The 21,656-nt window shown below is 44.6% G+C and overlaps 1 protein-coding gene across 1 annotated transcript in view; it reads right to left on the reverse strand.

The window, feature by feature from the left end:
• Positions 1-5,713: 5,713 nt before the first annotated feature.
• Positions 5,714-21,656, reverse strand: part of IL7R (interleukin 7 receptor) — a 188,913-nt gene continuing 172,970 nt past the window's right edge. The window contains exon 9 of the mRNA XM_083403014.1: positions 5,714-7,058. The gene's annotated coding sequence lies outside the window, so the exon portion shown is untranslated. The remainder of the gene's footprint in view (positions 7,059-21,656) is intronic.

Here is a 21,656-nt window from a genome sequence, read left to right on the forward strand (position 1 = left end):
GCGAACAAGCAGAGCACACTTGGCAGCACAAAAGAGGTTTTAAATATTTCAGCAAACAGGCGCGCACCAGGGGGCAGCTCCTCAAAGGCACCAGCCGCTCAAGAGGCAGGCAGCAGCAGGAGGACAGCCCTCTTCCAGGTTGCACAGACAGCAAACATGATTTTTACGGCAAAGCTTTTCATTCGCTTAACAGGTTTGTTTGTTTTTTTCGCTCGCAAGGAACAGATGACTTAAATTACTGGGGCACCGCTTAGGCGGTTCGTGTTTTTTCAGGTGGTGGGAAGAAACCAAAGGTTCCAGGCTGAGCTGAAGAAAGCGAAAGATCTTCCTTTCCTCTCTCATGCTGATTGAAGTTTAAAGCAAGTAGCAGGGACAGTTACATTCAGAGAAGATGAGCTCAACTGTTGTATCAACTGCGATGGTCACTGTATGTTGCATCATTTATTTTTCTATTTATTTTTATACCTATATCTCATTTTTGCTTGGACAGCTAACATTCATTTCCCCAATCGTCTTGGTTGACCACAAACTTGACATGAGCCAACAGTGTGACACGGCAGCTAAAAAAGCCAATGCAATTCTGGGCTGCATCAATAGGAGTATAGCTTCTAGATCAAGGGAAGTAATAGTGCCACCGTATTCTGCTCTGGTCAGACCTCACCTGGAGTACTGTGTCCAGTTCTGGGCACCACAGTTCAAGAAGGACACTGATAAACTGGAACGTGTCCAGAGGAGGGCAACCAAAGTGGTCAAAGGCCTGGAAACGATGCCTTATGAGGAACGGCTAAGGGAGCTGGGCATGTTTAGCCTGGAGAAGAGGAGGTTAAGGGGTGATATGATAGCCATGTTCAAATATATAAAAGGATGTCACATAGAGGAGGGAGAAAGGTTGTTTTCTGCTGCTCCAGAGAAGTGGAGATGGAGCAATGGATCCAAACTACAAGAAAGAAGATTCCACCTAAACATTAGGAAGAACTTCCTGACAGTAAGAGCTGTTCAACAGTGGAATTTGCTGCCAAGGAGTGTGGTGGAGTCTCCTTCTTTGGAGGTCTTTAAGCAGAGGCTTGACAACCATATGTCAGGAGTGCTCTGATGGTGTTTCCTGCTTGGCAGGGGGTTGGACTCGATGGCCCTTGTGGTCTATTCCAACTCTATGATTCTATGATTCTATGATCCTACGCAGAGAGACTAATCACATATACCTTTGCAGCAATTATGCTTGCCACATTGACTGCTCTGGGCTGTTTTCTGGATGGGTTACACACACTATTTTTTCTTTTTCTTTCACATTGCATTGCATCGCAGTTTACACAACTTCCTGCCTCTTTCCCACTTGTTTATATGCAGTTTATCCCTGCCCCTACTGTACTCCACTGTCTTTCTTCTCTCAACAATAGGACACAGCATCTTCCCGAATTACTACAGGAGGATACGATGTGAGTGTGCTACACTCAGTGCTCTCTGGTACAGGGGGTTCACACTGTTCTTGAGATGCATGTTAGTCTAGCTTGCACAACTCAATGTCAAGATCTGCAGAGTCCTGGCAACCTGTATGCCAGTTTAAGTAAATGGTACCTGTGCATGCATCAAAGTACAGTGGTACCTTGGGTTACAGATGCTTCAGGTTACAGACGCTTCAGGTTACAGACTCCACTACCCCAGAAATAGTACCTCAGGTTAAGAACTTTGCTGCGAGAACCAGTGTGTGTAGTAGTTAAGAGCGGTAGACTTGTAATCTGGTGAACCGGGTTCGCTTCCCCGCTCCTCCACATGCAGCTGCTGGGTGACCTTGGGCTAGTGACACTTCTCTGAAGTCTCTCAGCCCCACTCACCTCACAGAGTGTCTGGTGTGGGGGAGGAAGGGAAAGGAGATTGTTAGCCGCTTTGAGACTCCTTCGGGTAGTGATAAAGTGGGATATCAAATCCAAACTCCTCTTCTTCTGCTGCTTCAGGATGAGAACAGAAATTACGCGGCGGTGGCACTGTGGCAGCAGGAGGCCCCATTAGCTAAAGTGGTACCTCAGGTTAAGAGCAGTTTCAGGTTAAGAACGGACCTCCGGAACGAATTAAGTTCTTAACCCGAGGTACCACTGTACACGTATGTAAAGCAAACAGTGAGCAGTAGGAGAGGAAAGTGATTCACTACATTGGATCACATGACCTCCAAATCACATTGGAATTAGTCTAAGTTGCAATATGGTGCCCCAGAAGTTCATCAGGTGCTCAAGGTGGATGATTGCCTGGTACAGGGATTTCTGGTACAGGGATTCCTCCATGGCTAATATATACGCGGAGTCGAGTGTGAATTTCATGCTCTTTATTCAGCTCATAGTAGCAATGAATGAAACTTTCCCCAAAACGTCTAGCTATATATACATTATTTACACAATTGGCCCCGCGTGATTGGCTAATTCCGGGCTGCTCCTGCAGGCCAATCAGGTCGCTGATTCACTTCCACCTGGAGCTGGATTGGGTGGCTTCTGTGGACCAATCAGACTGCTGCATTCGGGATCCTATTATTCCAGCTCAGTACATAACAATGGCTTAACTTAGAATTTCCCATGTAGCCCCCTCTGTCCTAACTTTCAGTTGTCAGGTCAAGTTGCTTTTATTCTTGAAGACGTTTGGTCTGTTGGATGAGGTAGTTTTAAGAAGCTGATCCCCTGTGTTTGGGGTTTTTTTTTCTAGCAGCTCCTCTCTCTGAAGATTTCATGGTGCTATTCATCATCATTTTTTTGAGGTTTTGCAGGTGTTTTCATTTCCTCTAAAGAAGCTATAAGCTGCTTACTGCTTTTTGAATCTCTAAGCAGTATGCAACACAAAATACACTAAGCAATGCAATTAAACAAAATAAAGCAACATGAAACCAGTAAAACAGTAGTACTAAAGCCCATAAAAACAGAAATGGGATGAAATTCAAATAAATCAAAATGGAGTACGATCTTAGCAAAAAGGCGAAAAGGTCAAAAAGTTAGGTCTTTTAAATTTCTTCCTGGATGTCCTGAGCATTGCAACTGTGACAGAAAAATGAGACATAATGCTTTCAATAATATTATCATAATAGACATCCCTTTTCAGTGCTTTTGAGACATTCCTCCCTGGACCTAGCTTTGAATGTTTTATGCCATCAGTTTGCTTGGGTACATTTCCCTATATATCACAGAATGTCGGGGTTAAAGTCTCTTGTGGTGCCATGCCAGACATGCCTGGATAGCTCAGTTGGTTAGAGTGTGCTGCTGATAATGCCAAGGTTGCAGGTTTGATCCCTGTGTGGGACAACTGCATATTCCTGCATTGCAGGGGGTTGGACCAGATGATCCTCAGGGTCCCTTCCAACTCTATGATTCTGGTGCTGTTGGATAGGGATTTATTGATCTATCTTTTTTAAAAAAATATTCATGAAATGACTTGTAAAATAAATTCTCTGTGCACTGCACAAAGCGGAAAGTAGAAGGGATCCCCAAAGGACATCTAGTCCAGCCCCCTGCAATGCCCACAGCCATCCCTGGGTGGGCTAGAACCGCCAGCCTTCTGGTTAATAGCCAGATGTACTATCCCATTGTGCCACAGCCATGGGTTAATAAAATGAGGAGCAAAAATTCCACAAGAAGCATAAAACTACTAGCCTGCATAGTAAGTATATAAATCTGTCTGTCTATCATTGCATTTCATTAGACACCTGAGATGTATAAATTTAGCACCTACCTTATTTTTGCAAATTAAGTTGTTTTGAACTGTTTTAATATTAGGTTTTATTTGATATAATCCACCCTGGAACCTCAGGGTAAAAGGTGGGTAATCAATCATAATAATACAGGCAGACTCTGCAAAGCATCTGCCAATCATTTTGCTTTTCATAATGGAAGTTGCATCATCTCAAGGTAGCTGGTAGCATACAATCTTTTCTTGAATCACACAACAGCCAGCAGGTGTCAGTCTTTCCTTTCTGAGTTTTTGAAAAGCTTACCAACTTACATCCCCAAAGTCTTAGCTGCCTGCATAGAACCTGCATAAAACCAATCAAACAAAATGATTCACACGGTGCCTTCATGACATATCTTCTTATCTCAGGCCTTCGGCTAACAATCTATGGCCTTTTAAACGGGGGGGGGGGGTAATCTTTGTACTTTTGTCCGTTTACTGTATTTATTTTTTCCAATTTGAACTATAAAATGGTGATTTCCTTGGGTCAAAATGAGAGTACCCCTAAACATTTTTTTTTAGAAAAAGCTCTGATGTTATCAGTGTCGGATTTACATATAAGCTAAACAAGCTATAGCTTACAGCCCCACTCTCTTGAGGGCCCCCCAAAAAATTAAAGGAAAAAAACCCCTGGATGTACATTTCCAAAATATAAGATAAAAAAACATATAAAACAAAACCTACACACAGCAACAGTGTTTTGTGTTGTGGGTGGACCTATTAGGTCCATAAATTAACAAATAGCATATATTCAACACAAAAAACAGCGACAATTTGTTGTTGACAAAGGACAGCTGGACATATAAAGGGCCCCATTACCTTCAGTAGCTTAGGGCTTCATCAAACCTAAATTCGGCCCTGGATGTTATGTATCCCCCCCCCCCCCCATACTTTATACGGTCCTGTGACCCTCAGATTAAGGGTGGTATATAAATTTAATCAAAAACCTTAATTTTTTTGGTACATCCTAATTCTTTTTCCTTTGCTGGGAAACTTAAGGGAGACTTAATTCAGCGGATTCCACCATTTTAGAACCTGGTAGTTGAGAGCAGAGTAAAGGTAAAGGTACCCCTGACTGTTAGGTCCAGTCTCGGATGACTCTGGCGTTGCAGCGCTCATCTCGCTGTATAGGCCAAGGGAGCCGGCGTTTGTCTGCAGACTTCTTCTGGGACCTGTGGCCAGCATGACTAAGCCGCTTCTGGCGAACCAGAGCAGTGCATGGAAACGCCGTTTACCTTCCCGCCGGAGCGGTACCTATTTATCTACTTGTACTTTGACATGCTTTCAAATTGCTAGGTTGGCAAGAGCAGGGACCGAGCAACGGGCGCTCACCCCGTCATGGGGATTCGAACCGCTGACCTTCTGATCGACAAGTCCTAGGTTCAGTGGTTTAACCCACAGCGCCACCCGTGTCCCAATTTGAGAGCAGAGTACTTTTGCCTAAATGCAAGTTCTTCTGCTTTTTTGTATGTGTGGCAGGGAGAGGTTTTCTTTAGTTCCTCCAGTCCTCCAGGGCCAGATATGCAACATATGTCTGAGGCCAATGGGTGGCTACTGAAGGCATGTCTTTTCTGGGTCTCTTTTTCGTTACAGCATCTGGGCTATGGAACACCTTCCTGGGGGAAATTCATGGGCCCCCATCACCACCAGCCATCTGGCAATTAGTGTCGACCATCTGCCTCTCCTGGAAGGCTTTTTGACATAAGCCAAACCTGACTATTGTTTGCTGACCTGAATGTGAGCTGATGTCACAGTGGCTGTGGCTGTTATTGCTAATCACATTTTCACTTGCCCGTTCGTTTTATTGGGTTTTATTGGGTTTTAAATCTGCGTCAGCCACCTTTGCCAGGGGTGCGTGTGCTTTAAGTGGAAAGCCTGAATACAATTTTTAAAAATAACAACAACAACAATATCCTTCATTCTATGATTTTTATTATTTATTAGATTTATATCCTACCTTTCCTCCAAGGAACTCAAAGAGGTACAGTGGTACCTTGGGTTACATATACTTCAGGTTACATACGCTTCAGGTTACAGACTCCGCTAACCCAGAAATAGTACCTCAGGTTAAGAACTTTGCTTTAGGATGAGAACAGAAATCGTGCTCTGGCAGCGCGGCAGCAGCAGGAGGCCCCATTAGGTAAAGTAGTCCTTCATGTGAAGAACAGTTTCAGGTTAAGAACTGACCTCTGGAATGAATTAAGTACTTAACCCGAGGTACCACTGTATTCGTGGTTTCTCCCCCACTCCCCATTTTATCCTCAGAACAACCCTTTGAGGTAGGTTAGGCGAAGCTAAGAGACCAGGCGAGTGATTGGCCCAAGGTCACCCAATGAGCTTCATGGCACAGTGGGGATCTGAACCCTGGTCTCCCAGGTCCTAGTCCAATACTTTAACCACTACACCACACTGGCTCTGTTGCTGAGCTCCTCCCCAAAAACTTCTGAGCCCCACTCACCATCTGAAACAGCTTGTCTGTGGTACCAGGGCCAGGCAGAACAGGTGTTAGGTATCCATAGAAACCAGCAAAATGAAGGGCAGGGGATAGTTTCTGAACTGGAAAATTCCGTTTTCCTGGCATCCCATTGGGATTTCTCTTACGTTTTTGCATTTCCTTGATCCTCGTGGACTTCTAATTACTACTGCTTAGACTCTAAATCCCAATTAGAGCAAGAATGCCTGTGCGCTGGCAAAAGCCCCAGCTTTCCAATTGTCTCTGTGGAGATTCTAGGGATGCCTTCATTCATATCAAACAGGTTTGCAGGCTTTGAACTGGCCCTGGTGCATTCTGATGGCATCCTTGCCATCTGAAAGGCTCCTTTCAAAGATTTATTGAATGCTCCACAATGAATTTCCACAAGCATATCCCTAGTTCCTTAACAGGTAGCGGCATCGCTTTATCTATTTGAAACAAAACTTGTAATCTACTCCCAAAGTCTCACCCCAACCATTCAAGCACTATTGTAACACTTTGTACCATTGTGTGGTTTGTTAAAGATGCTCAGAATTGTAACTCTGTGAGGCCAGCACCTTTAAGGAAATACAGGATTCCAAATGACTCTGAGAGTGGTATAATAGTGTCACATGGAAGACGGAGGAAGCTGGTTTTCTCCTGCTCCTGAAGGCTAGGACCTGAGCCAATGGCTTCAAGTTACAAGAAAAGAGATTCCGACTAAATATCAGGAAGAAGATTCTGGCGGTAAGAGCTGTTCGACAGTGGAACAGGCTCCTTCGGGAGGTTGTGGGTTCTCCTTCCTTGGAGGTTTCTAAGCAGAGGTTGGATGGCCATCTGTCATGGATGTTTGAGTTGAAATTCCTGCATTGCAGGGGGTTGAACTAGATGACCCTCAGGGTCCCTTCCACCTCTACAACTCTTTGTTGTTGTTGTTGTTTAGTCGTTTAGTCGTGTCCGACTCTTCGTGACCCCATGGACCAGAGCATGCCAGGCACTCCCGTCTTCCACTGCCTCCCGCAGTTTGGTCAAACTCATGCTGGTAGCTTCGAGAACACTGTCCAACCATCTCGTCCTCTGTCATCCCCTTCTCCTTGTGCCCTCCATCTTTCCCAACATCAGGGTCTTTTCCAGGGAGTCTTCTCTTCTTATGAGGTGGCTAAAGTATTGGAGCCTCAGCTTCAGGACCTGTCCTTCCAGTGAGCACTCAGAGTTTATTTCCTTAAGAATGGATAGGTTTGATCTTCTTGCAGTCCTTGGGACTCTCAAGCGTCTCCTCCAGCACCATAATTCAAAAACATCAATTCTTCTGCAATTAGCATTCTTTATGGTGTACAACTCTACAATTCTACAAGTCTATGTATGGCTGGGATGTGTCCCCAAATTCACTCTGATGGCATTTCTATTTAGCAGGAGTTCACAGGCAGAATAACAGGAGTCTGCCCATTTGCTTTTTGATCCTATGCAATAAGCCACAATTCCCTCTCCCTCTTCGAATGTGGGTCCACCATGTGCCCTTACTTCTTCACTAGTTTGCCTGCCCCACAATGTTTCGGGGTGCTTTTTAAAAAAATTGCTGTAATACATTTAAACAATCTGCAGCACCAATTGTTATTAACACAAATGGCTTGTTTTTAAACAGGAAAATCACTCTGGGGAGTGGGAGAGATTGCTTTGTGATATCACAAGTTCCTAACCAATCAGCACTCCTGAAAAAAAAGCCCCTCCTACTTTGAGGTGGCAAAACTTGTTCGCCCTGTGCTTGATCGTCAGAGAAAGATTGTATGTGAGACAACAACATTGCTTTCCGTAGTGGTGTAATACCTGTTTGTTTTTAGCACAGGTCTAGAATTTCCCTTATGTAATGTACTAGCCCTGCTACCCATTGTGGTTGTTTGAAGATTGCTGTTGTTGATTTATAGGCAGCACATTTATTCTCCTTAGATGTGCTATTATAATATCTATGAACGACACAGTGGTATACATGCTCACAAGAATATCTGCACTGCCTGCCAGTGCCAATTCCCTCCCTCCCTCGCTTCGGTTATGCCAAAGTGACGGCATGAAACATTGCCCTTGCTCTTATTTGGCTTGGTGACATCATTACATTGCCAAGCCAATTAGCTATGGGAGGAATTCAATGTCACATTAAGGCGATCATCCTGCTGGGGCAAGCAGATGGTACGATCGTCCCTCGCTTCCTTCAGTGTGCTGTTTAAAGGATTCTCCTGGCCCTCCCCAGAGCCAAAATCGAGCGGGAGGGGCACAGTGGCGAGGAATGCGCCATTGCGCAAGCGCTTCTACTGACTTGGCTTTCTGGCTGATTCCTGCCCTATATGTAGCATCATTACAAGCCAAATCAGAGCAAATCTTGCCCTCAACTCTGCCCACATCATCAGAGGGGTGCTGTATTCGGCACCCCCTGAAAAAAAACACCTCACTTTGCCGCACACCTTTGTGCCATGGTGTGAGAAGGATGGGAAACTTCTGTGATTGATCTCGCTGTGACAGCAGCAGAAACATTGCCACACACACACACAAATACACACACACACACACACACACACACACACGTCATAAACTCCATATCAGCCTGATCTTTTATTTCCCTTCTCCCTTTATTTCCCTCCCCTTTTATGAAGATCACCCACTCTGAGACCCCACAGCTAATTCTCCCCTGGCCTCCTCGCTGGCCCAAGTAGGACCAATTCAGCCAGCTAGCCTTGGGGATTATCTAATTGATTTTTGAATTTTTGAATTTTATTGTTATTCATTTTTTAATACTGTATTTTATGCTGCTTTTATAACTGTTTTAAATTTGTTGTTAGCTGCGCTGAGCCTGGTTTTTGAACTGGGAAGGGCGGGGTATAAATAAATTATTATTATTATTATTATTATTATTATTATTATTAGTATTAGTATTATTATTATTATTTATCATAGTCTGACATGTGATTTTGAGTCCCTCTGGGCCTACACCCCTGACGGGTGCTGGTTTCACTCCCCTCCCCCCCCCCCGTATACGCCTCTGCACATCATGAAGCAAAGGGAAAACAGAAATCCTGCTACTCAGCAAAAGTGAGTGCCGATATCTGCAAAGTACTCTGGGCTTATTATGCAGAGAGGCGTAACTTCGCCAGGGGGTGACTGTGTGTGTGCTGAATCTTCCAGCATGGGGCTCACTGCCTTGGGGTGTACAATGCTTTGTTTCCCTGCTGATTCTGGAACGGGGTAGTTCCAGACCCATTTAGGAAAGCATTCTACCTGAAACAGAACCTGTGGCTTTTTTTTTTAGAACACGAAAAGCACATCGATTCACCTCCATCCCCACTTGCGTCCCTCACTGTACTAGTGAGATGCAGGCCATCTGGTTAAGTAATAAGCAGAACACCCAAATTATACATCGACAAAGGATATTTCCTATTTTACAGAGGGGAAGACAGCAGCCTGAGAACATAGGAAGCGGAGTGAAAGGGGTGGTCTTCGGCATCCTTTACCCAGGCAGACACAGCCCCCCCCTTCCACCATCTGTAATTCTGCAAATATGTACTTTGTGACCCCATAAAACTCCAGGAAAGCACAAAAACAAAAAGTAGTCAAAAAGCTGAGAAAGATAATGTGACCCAGCATTCCAGGGTGTTTATGTAGAGACCACACACATGCATAGGCACCCTATCTGATGGGTATGGCTTGTTCCACTTACCAAGAAAGCACACAGTGGAAATTTCCACTGCAAGTCACAGCCCATCCCCAGCATTTAACCCTAAACTTCCTGAGCTGTTGCAACTCGAGTGATGGTTGAAAAGCACAACCTTTGCTTTAGTAAAGATAATGATTTGCAACCCATTTTTAATCTAACCTTCGCAGCTGACCAATAATAAAATCATTTTTCAATTTATTTATTTTTTAATAAATTGAGATGTACCCTTTGCTGTGATGATCTGAACCACCTTATCTACTGTCCGCAACTCAGCTCTCCTCCCCACTGCCACGGTCAAAATTGCTTTATACAAACATAGCTCTTAACTGCAAAAAAAGAAGTTCGTTGGGATACATCTGGCAAAATATCACAGTGATGATTTTGTTGTGAGCATGTGTACCACTCTATTATTAACTGATATTACGATCACTGTACTTTGCTACAGCACTATGTATGGCACAGGATAAGAAGATAAAGAACATAAGAAGAGCCAGTGTGGTTTAGTGGTTAAGAGTGGTGGACTCGTAATCTGGGGAACCGGGTTCGCTTCCCCGCTCCTCCACATGCAGCTGCTGGGTGACCTTGGGCTAGTCACACATCTTTGAAGTCTCTCAGCCCCACTTACCTCATAGAGTGTTTGTTGTGGGGGAGGAAGGGAAAGGAGAATGTTAGCCGCTTTGAGACTCCTTCGGGTAGTGTTAAAGCGGGATATCAAATCCAAACTCCTCCTCCTCCTCCTCCTCCTCCTCCTCCTCCTCCTCCTCTTCTTCCTCTTCTTCTTCTTCTTCTTCTTCTTCTTCTTCTGGATCCAGCCAATGGTACATCTAGTTTGGCATCCTGTTCTCACGTGATATGACCACAAAAGACTCTCCTACCCTGTGGTTTCCAGAAACTGCTACACAGAAACATCACTGCCCCCAACAGTGAAGGCACAGCATAGCCACCAGGCCTACTATTCACCGATCGCCCTCTCCTCCAGGAATTTGTTCAATCAGGTGCAGGCTCTGATCTTTCCATTTTCAGCGGTGCCCCCTGCCAGTCACCTTCCGTTCTGCTCAATTCACTACATCAGGTGGAGTACAGGGTCAGGTTTAAGGTGCTGGTTTTGACCTTTAAAGCTCTATGCGGCCTAGGACCCTTGTACCTAGGGGACCGCCTCTCCTGGTATGCCCTGCGGAGGACCTTAAGGTCCACAAATGACAACATTTTGGAGGTCCCAGGTCGCAAGCTGGTTAGATTGGTCTCAACTAGGGCCAGGGCCTTTTCAGTACTGGCCCCGACTTGGTGGAACGCTCTGTCACAAGAGACTAGGGCCCTGCGGGACTTGACATCTTTCCGCAGGGCCTGCAAGACAGAGCTGTTCCACCTGGCCTTTGGTTTGGACTCAGTCTGACCCTTATGTTTCCCTCCCCTTATGGTTTTGATCTATGGGCTACTTTTAAAATGAGGCTGCATTTTAAATTGCATTTTAACCTGTATTTTAAATTGTCCCCCCCCCCCCTATTATGTTTTTACTGTAATTTTACTGGTGTTAGCTGCCCTGAGCCCAGCTCTGGCTGGGGAGGGCGGGGTATAAATAAAATTCATCATCATCATCATCATCATCATCATTATTATTATTATTACATCACTGTTGCGATGCCTTGCAGCATCCCTACGCTCGGCATCCAGTGGCTGGCAGAAGCAGTCACATTTCCCTAAACTTTCGTCCAATCCTCTTTTCAAGCCATCCAAGTTGGCAGCTGTCATTGCCTCCTGTGCACATGAGTTCCATAGTTTAGCAATGTGCTGCATGAAGAAAGGTCTATCGGTGGCTATTTCCTATTGCAGCATTCATGTTCAGAAGTCATATGCCATTGCCCCTCCCAGCAAGTTGCTGGGAGCTAACAGCAGAGAGGGAAGAGCTATTGCTTTCATGCACCGCTTTTGGTCTTCTAAGGGGCACCAGATTGTCTTAGGGGATGTGGGGCAGCTCAGTGATGCAGCATGCAGAAAGTCCCAGACTCAGTTCTGAGCATCTCCAGATAGGACTGGGAATGCCCCCATTCTGAAACCATGGAGAACCACTGCCAGGAAGTTTGGATGAGCTAGATCAGCCTTTCTCTACCTTGGGTCCCCAGATGTTTTTGGCCTACATCATCCCTGACCACTGGTCCTGTGAGCTAGGGATCATGGGAGTTATAGGCCAAAAACATCTGGGCTAGATGGACCAAGAGAGCCAGATAACAGGTTCTGATGTTCTACTGTGGGATGCGGGATGCTTGGTCTGATCCAGCAGAGATCTTCTAAGTGGAGGCTGATCCATTTGGGCAAATGGGCTGCTCCCCCCACCAACCTCAGTCCTTCCCCAGCCTGCCTCCACCTGCCTGCTTTCTTACTTACTTACAACCAGGCCAGGGGGTGACCCTGCCTGCCAGCTTAGAATAATAGAATCATAGAGTTGGAATAGACCACAAGGGCCATCGAGTCCAGCCCCCTGCCAAGCTTCCTCCTCCTTCGTCTCAGTGCTGCCCTTGTAGAACTCAGCAGGGAGGAAGGGCACAAAACTAGAACTAGTTTGGATTGCCACTCCTTGGCTCTGGCGCCACCTACTGTTGGCCTCCTTGCTTTCCACCCTACTAGTCCCAATGAGGATTGGTCTCATGTTCTCATCTAAACTGTTGGGTGCCGTGGTTGTTGTTTATTCAAGTGTTCCAATTATGCCCCAATCAAATCCAAGAGCCAAGAAATTTGTGGTGCTCCTGTTCACTTCTCCCTTATCATTCAACCAAAATGAATGGACCTGCACGCCCCGCTCTGGTGGATTAAGCTAGGAGAATGGGCAGGAAAAAACAGCTTTCCACGCCTCTTTCCTTACCTGGATGTAAATGGGCACACATGTATGGTTCTTCTCCTGCTGCTGCAGCTGCTGGTATCGCATGTGCAGATGACTTTCAAGAAGCCAGTGGTAGTGCTGACCAGCTGTCTACTGATGGGTGGGGCTGGATTTAATCTCCTCCCACTCTCCTATCCCCACCAATTGCCAGTTTCTAGGAGGTTGGCTGTCCACCTGTTGGCTGTTGCATGCATGCGTACATAATTGGATAAGGCCAGGGAATGGTATTCCTTCTCCCAAGGCAGAAGTCATTCTCAGCATTCCTTTCATAATCTGGGGAAGGAAGGAAACACTGGCTTGACAAATCAGATGTATCTTTCCCCCCCAGTCAGTCACACCTTCTCCTCCTTTATCTTATCACATTTCCCTTTTCAGTGCAAATTGTGGTTAGTGTTGTGGGGAACTCTGTAAGCTTCGGTTCACCAAATTCCTGATTTTTCCAATATTAAATTCAGATCTCCACATTTCTGCAACAATTTGAAATTTACAAAACCCTCAGGAAAACTCATTAGTATTTTAATGTTGTCTAATAAACATAGTCAGCAATGCTGACTTGTATACGCATTTTTGCAAAGCAAATATATTTTGTATGTTATTTTCATTCACATGTGCATTTTAATGCACACTACACAAGTATATGCATTTGTGTACACATCAACTGAGTGGAAAACTGCATTGCAAAATTCGCAGGGGTGCAAATTTCAAAGTATGGCTGTGTTTTGGCTCACGTATTGTTTCGAAAGGTGTGAATTTGCTAGGTTCGCCTTTAACTGAATTAGATTCCTGTATCATTCCTAGTTGGGACTGCACTGAATTGAATGCTGCCATTCAAAGTTGTCTTATATTATTGAGTCTTATATTATTATTGAGTCAGTCCATTAGCCTATCTAGCTTAGTATTGCCTACACGGATTGGCAGCAGCTCGGAAGGGTTTCAGGCAGGTCTCTCCCAGTTCTGCTAGGAGGAGCCAGAGTTTGAACTTGGAATCATTTGCATGCAAAGCAGATACCCTACCACTGAGTAAGGCCATTGAACACAGTGTGTCTTACTTCCAAGTAAACATGCACAGGATTGTACTGTTAATTTCTCAGGCCAAATACCATGTGCATTGCAATCCATAGATTTGCCATTATTACCAAATAATATAATACCATTGGGAGGTTTTTGCTCCCAGAAATATTACTAGCACTTGATGCTTTCTGCAATATAGATTTTATATCCACAGGGTTTCTTTTTTAATAATAATAATAATAATAATAATTTATTATTTATACCCCGCCCATCTGGCTGAGTTTCCCCAGCCACTCTGGGTGGCTTCCAATCAAGTGTTAAAAACAGTACAGCATTAAATATTAAAAACTTCCCTGAACAGTGCTGCCTTCAGATGTCTTTTAAAGATAGGATAGCTGCTTATTTCCTTCACATCTGCAGGGAGGGTGTTCCACAGGGTGGGCGCCACTACCGAGAAGGCCCTCTGCCTGGTTCCCTTTAACCTCACTTCTCACAATGAGGGAACTGCCAGAAGGCCCTCGGCGCTAGATCTCAGTGTCCGGGCAGAATGATGGGGGTGGAGACGATCCTTCAGGTATACAGGACCAAGGCCATTTAGGGCTTTAAAGGTCAGCACCAACACTTTGAATTGTGCTCGGAAACGTACTGGGAGCCAATGCAGATCTCTCAGAACCGGTGTTATGCAGTTGGACACAAAGTGTGATAGGGACAGTATGTACACAATTATATAAGGGCAGAATGTTCTCAGTTTCCATACTTAGAACAAAGTGCCTAAAGAATATTAAAAAACCTTTCCAGCCAGAATCTCCTGTGCTGCACCTTCATCTTCAGGCTAGTAAGGTTTCATCACATCCTTGTAAATAACCTTAAATTGCTCAATGTTTGTGCGCACCTGCCAGTTACTGAACTAAGGCAGATAAATAAAGGAATCTTTATCATACAGTAGAGAACTACGAACGTATATGAGAAACCGCCACCCATTCAGTGTCCAAGCAAGAAAGAAGCAAAGCACACTTTGTGTCGGTTTGGCTTTTCTTTTAAGTGCGGGTTTTCTGATGGAGAAGTTCTGCAGTCGAAAAATCTGCTTTAAAAACACAAAACTCCGATATCCCAGGCTTCATATTTGCAGACGCAATTTGCACAAGCCGGACACTTGATCCCCTTTGCAAAGTGGAAAGTTACAGGTATGCCCAGCACTTATCAGCCTTCCCAGTGAGATCAGGGAAACAGCATGCCGCGTACTGGCTATTCTTATAAACTTGAGCAAACAAAGCAATCACTTGTAAAATGTTTAGAACTGGGTCAAACTTTTCAGCCAGTGAGCACTGTCTTGCCCCCTCTGCCCTGTGTTTTCTCCCTTCTTTTTCTTTCTTTATTTCTGGCATTCACTGAGAATTGGAAAAAACAAAAACAGAATCAGGAATTCAGCCAAAGGCAGCACATTTTGGATGAAAATCATGAAAGCAAAGTTTTGAACCTTTTCCAGACAAAACGTTTTAACACGGTGGTCGAGGGTGGGGGGAGGGAATCAAGTTGCTTAAGCTTGTTAGGGAAAAAATAGCTAAACTCAGAATGGGGTGGGTGGGATTGCATTGTTTAATAAGTATCAATCTCTGCTGTGCAGCTTTGAAAAGATTGAAGGAGGTGCTGGGTTGGAAATAACTGGCAGACGAGTTGATCCGGAATACACACAAGGAGGGGTGACAGACCACCCCTAAAACCAATTGTTTTTTGTTCCTTTCTTTTGAGGATATTACTAAGATGGTAAACAGTCCACACAAGAAGAATTTAGTCTGCTTCAAAATTCTTATCCATATACAGAAGTACCAATCAATATAGTTAGCAGAAGCAGTTGTAGAGGACAAGCTGCCAAATACAAAACCCTGCCAGGCTCAGGCAGGCAGGGCAAAGGGTGGTAGACAAGTCTTCCACTAGATTTCTGACAGACCTCCCCTTCACCACATTTCCCCCCCATTGGCTTAGGTTTGGACACAAACTATTCTGTGAAACCATGGTTTGCTGCAAGTTTTGCAAACCATGGTTGTAGTTAAGCACAGTGAACCATTCATTCATTCATTTTTTTACATTTCCATCCCGCCTTTCTGCAGAACAACCAAGGTTGACATCTGCATTGCGCAAACCATGGTTAAAGCAATTTCCTCCAGCCCTTCTGCTTCAAAGGTGACACGCAAGCCTGCGTGGTTTCTCCCCGCTGGAGATGTTTCCTGGAAGTGGGCCTGGCTTGGCAAGCTAAACCGTACCTCTTCCCGCTGCAATGTTGAAATCTTAACCAAAGTCAGCCTGAAGCATTTTTGTTAGGGATTGTAGGAAAAGACCTGCCAAGGAAACTGTTATGTACTGAGTTGAATAGGATCCAGACTGCAGCAGTCTGATTGGTCCTAGAACAATAGGATCCAAATTGCAGCAGTCTGATTGGTCCTAGAACAATGCAGCAGTATGATTGGTTGGCAGGAACCACCCAATCATGCTCCAGATATAAGGGAATCCACAACCTGATTGGCTTACAGTAGAATTCCAGAATTAGCCAATCATGTGCAGCCCATTGTGTAAATAATGTATATAAAGCAGATACTTTGAGGGGACTTTCATTCATTCCTCCTCACCACTATGATCTGAATAAAGAGCATGAAATCACTTTGCGACTCTGAGTATATTTCAGAAACTGAAAAACATCTTCATGTACGTGACAACGGAGGCAAGAGTCTTAATAGCACAAGGATGGAAGAATGCGAAAATCCCGACCAAAGAACTGTGGCAAGAGAAACTGATGGACTATGCGGAATTGGCGAAATTGACACACAAACTACGTGATAAGGACAACTGTGACTTTAAAGAAGAATACGAACCTTTTACAAAGTACTTAAAGAAACAACAAAATGAACTGGACTCCTTGGCAGCTTTTGAATAAACATTCACAAACTCTTTATCGGTAATATATAGATAGATAAGTTAAGGATCTTTACAATTTTATAATATACAGAGAATAACATGTGTTGGAAAACCAGAGAGAGGAGCTGAAGGAAGTCGGGGGGTGGGGTGGTTCTTCTTTTGGGGGGGGGAATGGGGGGGGAATGAGGATGATGTATTTGTGATAAACTTTATGTTGAAATTCCTAATAAAAAATATTCCAAAAAAGGAGAGAAGAAATCTTAACCGAAGTTAGGGCAGAAAACCATCGCAGTTAGTACCAACTGTACTGGCTCGTTCAGCGGCATGAGTAGAACTGCATTACTGACCTGGCTTCTCAGTGGTGAGCACTGGTTACCAAAGAGGAATGGGGGACTTTGCGCAAGGCAGTAGGGAGCTGAGCATGGTGTTGTTGCAGCACATGGATTGGCTCTGCTGCATCCACACCATGTCAAGCTCCCTGCTGTCTTGCTCCTCTACCTCTCCATAGCTGTCCGTGGCACAGAGTGCTGAGAAGCCAGCTCAGCTACGGAGTCCCACCCACGCTGGCTGCTACTGGTTAAGTGTTATGGATGCAGTAGACCCAGATCTTTTGAGCAGAAACCATCTACAAATGACTCATTCAGTCTTTATGGAGCGCTGAGGGCCTTCTGGCGGTTCCCTCACTACGAGAAGCAAAGCTACAGGGAACCAGGCAGAGGGCCTTCTCAGTAGTGGCGCCCGCCCTGTGGAACACCCTCCCATCAGATGCCAAAGAGATAAACAACTACCTGACATTTAGAAGACATCTGAAGGCAGCCCTGTTCAGGGAATTTTTTAATGTGTGACATTTTAATGTATTTTTAATCTTTGTCGGAAGCCGCCCAGAGTGGCTGGGGAGACCCAGCCAGATGGGCGGTGTACAAATAATAATAACTTTATTATTATTATTATTATTATTATTATTATTATTATTATTATTATTAATGAACTGCTGGTTCCAGGATCTGTACTTACTGACCCATCAGTTTCATTCCATGTTCTTACAGCAGATCTGGGCAACTTGCAACACACCAAGCCAAACACAAGCCTACCAACAGAATAGCAGAACACCTGCCATGTATCAATAGCCAGCTTGGGCTGGGTGTCCATAACGGAAGAGTGTGTATGTGTGTCAAATTCAGGGCAGGCTACAACACATAACTGGTGGGGTGGTTTCAAGGTAGCCTGACTGCTTTGGCTTCACTGGGCACAGTGCTGCCACAACCATGCTGTAGAATGGAGCACAAGAGGCTGGGAGTGAATTTTAGCATCGCACAGGGCGCTGCTGAAATTTGAGAACCCTAAGTCTGCCGCTGACTGTGTTTGGTCTGGAGGGTCACATGCTGTGCATGATGCCCTGAGGCTAGCGGTGGACAAAACTATCAATTTAGGTTTCTTTCAGTTCCTCATTTTCCCAATCTGATGTTCAGTTCTCCAGATTCCCATGTTTTTGTGAATTAAAAGAAAAATTCACCAGCATTCTAAAGTGCATTTCCCCCTGAAACACACATTTCTGTAAGCAATCTTCTGCAATAAAAGGCATTTTCATGGTATTTTTGATAATATATTGCATGTTGTGCATGCTTTGCACTTAATATATGCATTTTTTTTGCACTTGTTTGGTCGGAGAAGTGCACCGAAAAATTCAGAGAAGTGCGCATTTAAAGGATAGCTGCACTTCGACTTGTGAATTGTTTTTGGAAAATATGCTTTAGGTAGGTTTGCATTAAATTGTTTTGCTTTGGAAATGCCAAGCTACTGTTTTGTAGAGAGGCTGTCATTCCATCATGCCTCTTTCCTTTTTTGTAATTTTTGTTTTAATCTCTAACAGGATGTGATGTCATTGTGTCTCCTGCCTCTCACATTCCTGGCTATCAGGGATCTGGAAGATGCAGAGTGTCACTGCATGCATGTTGTTTATTTTAATTTACTTACCGAAAGAAGTCCTAGTCCGATACTTTAACCACCGTACCACACTGGCTATCAAACTTACAGTGGGAAACAATACAGTGTGTCAATGGGAAGGAACACAGAGAAGAGACTTTGACTGGAAGCAGTTCTGTGTCTCCTATAACAGCTGGTTTTGCCCCTCTAATCAAAGCAGCAGCAACAACAACAAACCACCACCACCACCACTGTAATTGCAGTGGCAGGTATAGCTAGGTCTAGAGAAAGTGGTATGTTAGGAATGCTAATGACAGCAATTAAGAATGTGCCAAATATCAAAGGAAATGAGATGATATCTTCATACATGGCATGAAGTGGAATATGGAGTGAAGGTGTAATTAACCTCTTTGATGTTTACCGGAATGTCTTAATTCTTCTTAGAAGTGATATAGCAGGTTTAGCTACTGGCCTAGAATGGCAGGCTACATTTGAAAAAGAAAGTTTGATCCAAAACCTCCTGGAGAATTGCAATAATGGTGGAGAAGGCTCTGGTTATCTGGCTTCCCAATGTGGAGGTTGCTGCCAGTAACCAAGACGGAGAGGGGCAAGGCAATAAGATTGGCAGTGTGCAGTGGTGAGAGCAGTGGGTTGGCTCTGCCGCTGTACCCTCACCGCACTGCCCTTCCAGATGCCAGGAATTGAACCTGAATCTTTTCACATGCAAATAATGTGTTCAACTGCTGAACTATGGCTCTTCTGTTTTGCTGGATTTTATACAGGGGAATGACCTTGCAAACGAAGCCTACAGGCCATGGAAGTTACATGTGTAAAGCTTATGCAAATGTCATGTTCCTTGAATGAATTAGACCAGGCTAAGGAAGAAGAGAAGAAGAGTTTGGATTTGATATCCCGCTTTATCACTATCCTAAGGAGTCTCAAAGCGACTAACATTCTCCTTTCCCTTCCTCCCCCACAACAAAACTCTGTGAGGTGAGTGGGGCTGAGAGACTTCAAAGAAGTGTGACTCGCCCAAGGTCACCCAGCAGCTGCATGTGGAGGAGCGGAGACGCGAACCCGGTTCACCAGATTACGAGTCTACCGCTCTTAACCACTACACCACACTGGCTCTCGGTGTCCATTGATAAGGTGTCCATTGATTGACACATTGACCAAAAGGAGGAAAAGCATCACAAAAAGAGTGTGCAGATTTGCACAAAATTTACCTATGCTAATTTACATGCATGGATGCACATTTATAAACAATTGCTATCATTTAAATGGAAATATATTCACCATCGTGAGGAAAATCGTGACCAGGCGGCCTGCATGCCTGCTCAGTCGGTTGTTCGAGTGCGCACTGTTGAAGGCAGCCTTTCACCAAAGAAGACTCCTTCAGACAGAGGGTTGTCCTCCAAGCAGAAGAGACATCGCCATTCTAATTGAGTCACCTTGGCTGTGGTATAAATGGAAAGATGGCAGGATTTCAATAAAACAAGCAAACAAGTGCTGGCTGCTGATGAGTCGCATCAAGGCCTCTTCTTCTCCTCTGCCATCTTACAGTTCTGGGCCATAGTTCTAGAGGGAGAGAATTCCAGACACACCTTTCTAATATGGGAAAAGGAAGATGTTTTGTGACGTGTGTGTGTGTGTGTGTGTGTGTGTGAATCCCATTGCTTGCATTTTCCTATTTCTCATTCCTAATGAAAACTATCTAACATGCAAGAAAATTCATGGAGGGAGATGTGACTGTGGTTGTTCTGATTGCCAGGGGAAATCTAAATTCTCTCACTCCTACTCATAGTCCTCCGTGTGGGACGGGTTTTAATAGGTAGGAGAGGATATATTAATTGCAATTTATCCATCCAGGCACCCACGCATGTGAGTTGAACAGTTTAAAGCCCCATCCTTAGCAGCAAAATTGAAGCATAGGAATAAGGCTGTGAAGCCTTCTTTTGAACAAGACTAACTATGAAGTAAGCTGGCTCCCTGTTTCCTTACCCTGTTTAACAAAGAATCAGACAACAGTCTGTAAAGTAAGTTTAAAATACGATTTACTTACTCATAGTCTGGCATTGGTTCTCAGCTACAGCAGCAGTAAAAACTATGCAGGTAAAATATATTTGCAATAAAAACAGACATGAGCTGGAGCTGGAGCAAGTGGAGAACATGTCTGCCCCCATCATTAGTCAAAGGAAGAGGGGGGAAAGGAACAGGAAATACTTATTCAATTCTTTCCGCTCAAGAGAGGAGAGGAAATGACATCACACAGAGCCCTCTCTACCAATTACATTTCTACAGTCTAAGTCTCTGCCTATCAGCAATATAGCTCTATGGTCATTAGCTCCTAAACATACTAACAAGCAAGAATTGTTTGATTTGACTGCAATCTCATCCTTTAGCCCTCTTCTTAACTCAGGAAACTTCTCCCCAGCCATGTTCTCTCCCACGGTCTCTCTCCCATGCCTTAGGCTTTCTGCAGGACACCCTCATTGCCATTCCACACCCTCCTGCTCTTTTGTGCTGCAGTGCTAAAAAACTCTTCCTCTCTGTAATGTGGGATGAAAGGGGTGGTGTCTATTCATCCCATCTTCCAGAGAAGAAAATACTCAGGGCCCTGGACAAATTGCCCTCTGACGGGTCCAGCCTCCTCTTCCTCCTCTGTCAGTGAGGCCTGGTGGTGGAGGGCAGCAGCTTTCCTAAGTAGTAGTAGTAGTTTGGGTTTGATATCCTGCTTTATCACTACCCTAAGGAGTCTCAAAGCAGCTCACAATCTCATTTCCTTTCCCTTCCTCCCCCACAACAAACACTCTGTGAGGTGAGTGAGGCTGAGAGACTTCAGAGAAGTGTGACTAGCCCAAGGTCACCCAGCACCTGCATGTGGAGGAGCTGGGAAGCGAACCCAGTTCACCAGATTACGAGTCTACCACTCTTAAGCACTACACCACACTGGCTCTAGTGGTCAGTTTAATTTCTCACTCTGACTTGGAGTAACACTAAGGTGGGAAATTTAAATGGTGGCTAGATTTAAAGAACAGGCAGGCAGGCATCAGCAGTGGGCCTTGCCCAGGGTGCTGATACCA

Source organism: Podarcis tiliguerta (genome assembly GCF_965153285.1).
Source record: "Podarcis tiliguerta genome assembly, chromosome: 11".
NCBI classification, from domain to species: Eukaryota; Metazoa; Chordata; class Lepidosauria; order Squamata; family Lacertidae; genus Podarcis; species Podarcis tiliguerta.